Source organism: Jaculus jaculus, chromosome 2, assembly GCF_020740685.1.
Source record: "Jaculus jaculus isolate mJacJac1 chromosome 2, mJacJac1.mat.Y.cur, whole genome shotgun sequence".
NCBI classification, from domain to species: Eukaryota; Metazoa; Chordata; class Mammalia; order Rodentia; family Dipodidae; genus Jaculus; species Jaculus jaculus.
In genome coordinates, this window is record NC_059103.1 from 199,705,106 (window position 1) to 199,711,935 (window position 6,830).

Below are 6,830 nucleotides of genomic sequence, written 5' to 3' on the forward strand. Positions count from 1 at the left end.
TTGGCTATTGTCACATTCTTTCTCTCATCAGCAGGGTGGGGCTAGTCATGCTTGGGAATATTACTTTGCTCATGAATAATGCATCTCTGGAAGAATAATTGTCATGTTTATTGATGCTGTTCCTGTCTGTCTTTGATCATCACAGCATGTCATTTGATTGCAAACTCAGGAAAAAGGCTTATCTTTCTCTTAGCTAAGACAGGTTAACTTAACCTCTGTAGCTCACTTTCTTCTCCTGTAAACTGGAAGGTTATCAGTTGGGGTGCTGCCAGCTGAGATGATGAGAGACAATGGGCAGATCCAAGTGGGTGTGTGGTTGAACCATTTTGGGTTACCTAGGAATGATGGTAGAGAGGAGCTGTCATTGTGGCTGAAACTGACTGGACATCATAGACATGGAAGCTCTGACCCAAGGCTGAGGGACGTGGCTTCGGCAGGGCCACAGCATCAAGTTCAACAGGTGGCTCCATCCTTTTGCTTGAGTTACGTTGATGGGAACATGGAGCAAGACTCCACAGGAAAGCAATTCTGAGTTGCTAGGAAAACAGAAATCAGAATTTCTGAGTACAGAGTGACAAATAACTATGCTGAAATCAAAGAATCTTAGTGCTGCAAAGGGAACTTTAAGTGACATTTCAGGCTAGCATATGGAAATATCCAGAAATCTGTGGAAGAAGTCAGACTCAGGATGGGAGCCAGATTATGCCCCTCCAACTGGGAAGTTGGAGCTAGCTCCTTACCAGCCAAGCCCCCAAAGCCATATTTCTGAGCCAAGGTGCTCCCATTATCCACCAAGTGTGGAACACACACGAAATAATAAGACACTCCTGGGATGTCTGGAAGTATCTTTGGCCATGGGTACCTGACCAGTATCTATTCATGTTGACACACTACTTGGCTTTTCTCTGGGGAATGTTAGGTAGCCCAAGAAGGGTGCCATGTTCATGGTTAACTTTTGTCCTTCCACAGTTCTCCTCTGCTCTAGGCCAGGCCCTGTTTGTCCACTCAACAGTGACAAAATCTCCTGCCCTGAATTTTGTGTCTGGCTGAGGAGATAAAGAAGTTAGTGCACATAAGCATCAAATTCACTTTGGACGGTTGTAAAGGGGCTTAAAGAGCAGCAAATCTGAACTCCAAGAGGTGGGCAAGGGCTAAGCGATGCCCCTACACAAGTACCCCGTGTACCTGTGGCGGCGGCTGTGCCTGCGGCTGGGCATCTATGCACGTCTGCCCGCGCACTTTCTGCGCTCGCTGGAGGACGAGCGGACGCCTGCGCCTGTGCACTACCGGCCTCACGGGGCTGGGTTCAAGATCAACCCCAAGAATGGGCAGCGGGAGCGCGTGGAGGATGTACCCATCCTACTGTACTACCCCCCGGAGTCCCAGCAGGGGCTGTGGGCGGCGAAGGCTGGATCTTGGGCTACAGATATGCCAACAACGACAAGCTCTCCAGCAGGGTGAAGAAGGTATGGAAGCCCCAGCTGTTCCAGCGTGAGCTCTATAGTGAGATACTGGACAAGAAGTTCACTGTCATGGTGACAATGCAGACTCTGGATCTCATCGACGAGGCCTCTGGGTTTGACTTCTATATCCTCAAGACTCCAAAGGAGGACCTGTGCTCTAAGTTTGGCATGGACCTGAAGCACGGAATGCTGCTGAGACTTGCCTGTCGGGACCCCCAGCTGCACCCTGATGACCCTGAGCGAAGGGCAGCCATCTATGACTAGTACAAGAGCTTTGTCATCCCAAAGGAAGAGGCTGAATGGGTCGGCCTGACTCTAGAGGAGGCTGTGGAGAAGCAGAGGCTCTTGGAGGAGAGGGACCCTACCCCCCTGTTCAGAGTCTACGTAGAGGAGCTGGTCGAGCGGCTTCAGCAGCAGGCACTGTCGGAGCCTGCAGTGGTGCAGAAGAAAGCCAGTGACCACATCTGACTGCCTTCCTTGCTGGGTCTTTAGCAGTGTGGCCATAGCTAGGTGGCCCCAAGGGTCACCTGTGGACAGTGGGTGAATTATGGCTAGCATGTGCTGGCTACACACCTCCTGGAGTGAGATTTTAGAAGGCCCATCTGTCCCAGAAGGCCTGGAACCAAGCAGAGGTCTGTCCAGGAGGGGAAAGCACTTGCACTGTTTGTTGAACCGATGGGGCTGGGAACAAGTAAAGTCTGAGCCAGGCTGAAAAAAAAAAAAAAAAAAGAGCAGCAAATCCTAGTGACAGGCAGGGAAAGAAAGAGAGAGTGTGTGTGTATGGAGAGAGTCATTCATTCATTAACCTTACATATATTTATATGGGTGCATATCCAGTGCCCCCACAAAGCAGTTCATACTTCTTTCCCTCCCTTGGTGAGTTTACATTTCATGCTAAGTGGAGAAACAAAAGTTAGGGAGATTAAAAAGAGAAAAAATGGATTCATATCAATAGCCTGCCATCTTACAGAGGATATTGCTCATGCAGGAAGTCCACATAGAAAGACAGGGCATGCATCCTATAAGCTCACAGACTTGTTCACAGAGGCAGGTGACATAGCTCATTCTCTTGTGGCCTTGCTAAAATAAAGGATCCAGTGATTAGTGAAGAGGTGATCATAAGGGGAGTGAACAGGCCTCAATGAAGAAAAGTGTATGGCTACTTAGGGGAACTATGATGCCAGATGTAGGGGTGAGACCCACAGGAGAGGAAGACACCCTTCATGTGAGCAGCTGGAAGCTGAATCCTCATGGACGCTGCTCTACCCACACCCTCCTCATCCCACCCCAGTGAGGCTTGGTTTCATGGCTTGGGAAGGCAGCAGAGAATGTGTGTTCTTATGACTGTGTTGGCATCCATGCTGAGAAGAGTCATGGAAAGCTCTCCACCCCCTGTGTGTTCCAGGATCTTCCATGTCAAAGTGGAAACAGTGACTTCTAGGCTCCTCTCCGGCTGGGTAGTCTCTGGCTCTCCAGGAAGGTCCACCTTCCCACAGCACTGGGTGGCTTGCAGCCTCCTCTCTGGTCCTCCAGCCTGTCTCCCTGTGTGGCTCAGTATCAGCGGAGCCCCTGTGGCCTCTGCAAACCTGTCTACAGTGTTAGCCTCCTCAACTCCCTTCTCTTGGATTCTATCAAGTTTCCTCAACCCTTCCTAGAGTTATTGTCTTATAAGGTGTCAGTTAGTGATTAAAGTGGGTGCCAGCTCCCCAAAATTGTTTGAATAACATCCTCATGTCCATACCTGGGGAAAATAAGCCACATAGGATAAGAGGCTTAGGGAAATACCAAAAAGGATGAGTGTTATTTTATTTTTTATTTATAGAAAGCAACCTTGGAGAATAGGAGCTAAATAATGTTTTATTCTTGGTAGTAGGAATGTGTGAGTCTTGTTTTCTCTCTCCTTGTTTTTGCATATGTGGCGTCAGTGTGAACGCATGCATATTTATGTGTGTGTGGGCATGCATATGTTGCCTTTCTCAATCTCTTTCCACCTTAATATTTTTTCTTTCTTCCTATGAGCATATAATTCTTTGAGACAAGGTCTCTCGCTGAACCTAAAACTCAGCCTTGCAGCTAGACTAGCTTGTTAATAAGGCTCAGAAGCTCCTTCACCTGCCTTGCCAGCACTGGGATAACAGGCATGCACCACTGCCCCTGGCATTTTCTGTAGGTACTGTGGATCAGAAGTCAGTTCTCATGTTTATATGAAAGCAGTGTATGCATTGAGCCATCTGCCCAGCACATGACTTCTCTTTGCTTTTCATATTTTTTCCCAATGGCTCTGTTCTCATTTTGAATTAAAACAAAAAGCCATGTGCTCCAAGCCAGTTTGCACCACTATCTGAGCAAGCTTTTGCCTTTTTCTCTTTGCTATTTTTTTTTTTAAATGAAGCTGTGATGGTTAACCTCCATTGTCACAGTGAGTGGGTTAAAACCCTCCTAGGAGGTTGGTGATGTACCTGTCTGGGTATGTCTGTGAGGGTATTTCAATAGAAGATTTACTGAGGGGATTGACCCATCCTGGATGTGAGCAGTAAAATTCCATGGACTGGAGGCCCAGAGAGGATGAAAGGGGAAGGAAGAGAAGGCCAGGGAACTTCAGCATTCCCTTTCCTGTGAGCAAACTAGTCAGCCACGATGTGAACAGCTCCATGACGTCATGCCCCAGTGCATGAAGGCACGGATGTGGCCTGACCGCTCTAAAACTGGGCGCTCTGGAGTCGCTCTTGCTACTGTCACAGTGCTGAGGGGAGCACCCCACACCCCACACAGGAGGCCTAGGAGCCAGCAAGCAGCTTACGCAGTGTCCTGATTACGTGCAGTCTTGACTGTCTGTCTCATTCTGCTTTATATCTTATTTCTCCAACTAGATCACAAACCCCAAGGACCAGGAGAGACACCCCATTCTCCTCCCTGTGTACTTGGTAGATCAATGAGCATTTATTCTTTGCTGGCCTTGTAACACAAATGATGTCATTTCCCTGCTGGGCCACATTCTGAGGAGTGGGAGGCCACAGTCTGCACTGGAAGATGAGAAAACCAGGTCGTGGAGTAGTGAAGAGAGTATGGGGGAGGGGGTTAGGAAGATAGCTCAGTGGATAGTGTGCTTGCTTTCCAAGCACACATAAGGGCCGGTGCTTCACCCCCAATGTAAAAAGAAGAAGTCTTAAACTGTCAGGTGTGATGATACTATGCCTTTGTAATTCTAGTGCTAGGAAGGAGAGACAGGAGGATCTTTGTGGTTCACTGACCAGCTCATCCAGCTTATCTGGTAAGCTCCAAGCCAGTGAGAAACTGTATCTCAAAAATGAAATGGTAGTCCTTTGGCATTCACATGCACATGCACATATGACCCCCCCCACATGACCATGTACAACACACATGTGTATACACATTGAAACAAAAACTTTCTCAATGCCTTCAAGCTAACTCAAGGCAGGACAGAGTTTCCAACAAAGAGCTCTTCTCTGGTCTCCTCTGCCCCACAGCTCCCCAGTGGACAGCTCAGGAATGTCTGCAATTGGGAACCCCATTCTCCCCAGGAGCAGCCTTTGTAGACTTACCCTTGGGTTGTGCTGTTTTCCTGGGTTTTTAATGCTTCCTAACCTCTTGGTCGTGGCTCATGTGACATCTCATGTATGATGTCAATGTCCTATCTGAAAACTGACAGGATGCTTTCTCTCCTCTCCACCAATCATTCTTTCTTGCTAATTTGTTCACACATTTCACATGTATTGTTAAGGTTTTACATATACCAAGAACCAGGCTAGATGTGGAAACTTGCAAAGAACATGAGTTAGTGATTGCTGAGCATGGAGCTCAATGATTTAGTGATTGCTGAGCATGTAGCTCAGTGGAAGAGTGCTTACTTAACATATGGGAGGTTCCCAGGTTCAATTCCCACTCCAACCAGAAAAGACAGGTATTTACCATTTTCACAGAAGCAAGTCAAATAGAAAATCACATAGTGGGGCTGGAGAGATGGCTTAGTGGTTAAGGCGCATGCCTCGGAGGCCTAAGGACCCAGATTCAGTTCCTCAGTATCCACATAAGTCAGATGCACAAGATGGCACATGCATCTGAAGTCTGTTTGCAGTGGATGAAGGCCCTGGTGTGGCCATTCTCCTCCTCTCTCTCTCTCTCTCTCTCCCTCCCTCTCTCTCTCTCTCTCTCTCTCTCTCTCCCTCCCTCTATCTGTCTCTAATAAATAAATGTGAAAATAAAATCTATGCAAAAAGAAATTCACACAATGTCTTCTTCTTTTTTTCAGAACGAGGAAAAACAAGTCACAAATGTCTAGAAGTGAGAAGGATTTAAAATGTTTGCCTTAGCCGGGAGTGGTGGCTCACGCCTTTAATCCCAGCACTTGGGAGGCAGAGGTAGGAAGATCACCATGAGTTCAAGGCCATCCTGAGACTACATAGTCAATTCCAGATCAGCCTGAGCTAGAAAGACCCTACCTTGGAAAGCCAAAAAAAAAAAAAAAAAAAAAAAAAAAAAAAAAAGTTTGCCTTAAGAATTGTCTTGCTGAATGTGAACTTCCTAGTTAACCCATGTGACATGGTATCAGAGACCTTGACATCGGAGTGGGGTGTGGTGATATTAATCACCTGCACCCATATAGCTGCCCTTACTTACTGTGGAGAAGAAAGTGAGTGGCGAGTTTTTCCACCCCAAGAGCCCCTTGGCTGAGAGATGGAGTGAAAATAGGGATGGGGTCTAGAGTGAAGAGAGGCTAGACAACAGCTGCCAGGAGCCCCAGTAAGTCTGGCAGAAGATTCTTTCATGGGGGCATCAGCAGGACACATATTAAGATAACACCTCACTACAGCCGTAGGAAAGCCTGATTCACACAATCACAATAGGTAAATACAGGCAGGCATCTGTATGACTATGAAACATGAAGTATTTCAGAGAAAAACACGGATTTTGGCTGGTGATGCCTGAAAGATATCTGTTACATTTACATTTCGTGTTAATTATTGCAGTGATCAAATGACAGAAATGACAAGTTAACCCACATGGCACATTTTCTTAGTCTGGTATGTGCATATCCATGTCTGCGTGTGTACAATGCATTTAAGATTTCCTATTCCAGTGTAATACATCTCAGATGTCTGCATGCTTTGTCATTTTGGCAGAGAAGTGGTCCAAAAGGGGCAGGAAGTGAGATGGACCGCTTTCCGGAATTGTCTTTCCAGACCCCTGTTCACTGCCTCTGGTCTTCCAGGAGAACGGGGCGGATGCCCTTGAGCCCTCCTCTTCTCTTGGTAGTGGCTGAGCAGACGGCTATCAGAGCCACGATCCATCTCCACGCCCGGTCTTGGAACGTGACGGCAGGGAGAAGGGTCTGACCTGGCTAATATG

General features: G+C 47.3%; 1 pseudogene; it reads left to right on the plus strand.

The window, feature by feature from the left end:
* The first annotated feature begins 1,158 nt into the window (after positions 1-1,158).
* On the plus strand, positions 1,159-2,038 carry LOC123458807 (annotated as a pseudogene).
* Positions 2,039-6,830: the final 4,792 nt, after the last annotated feature.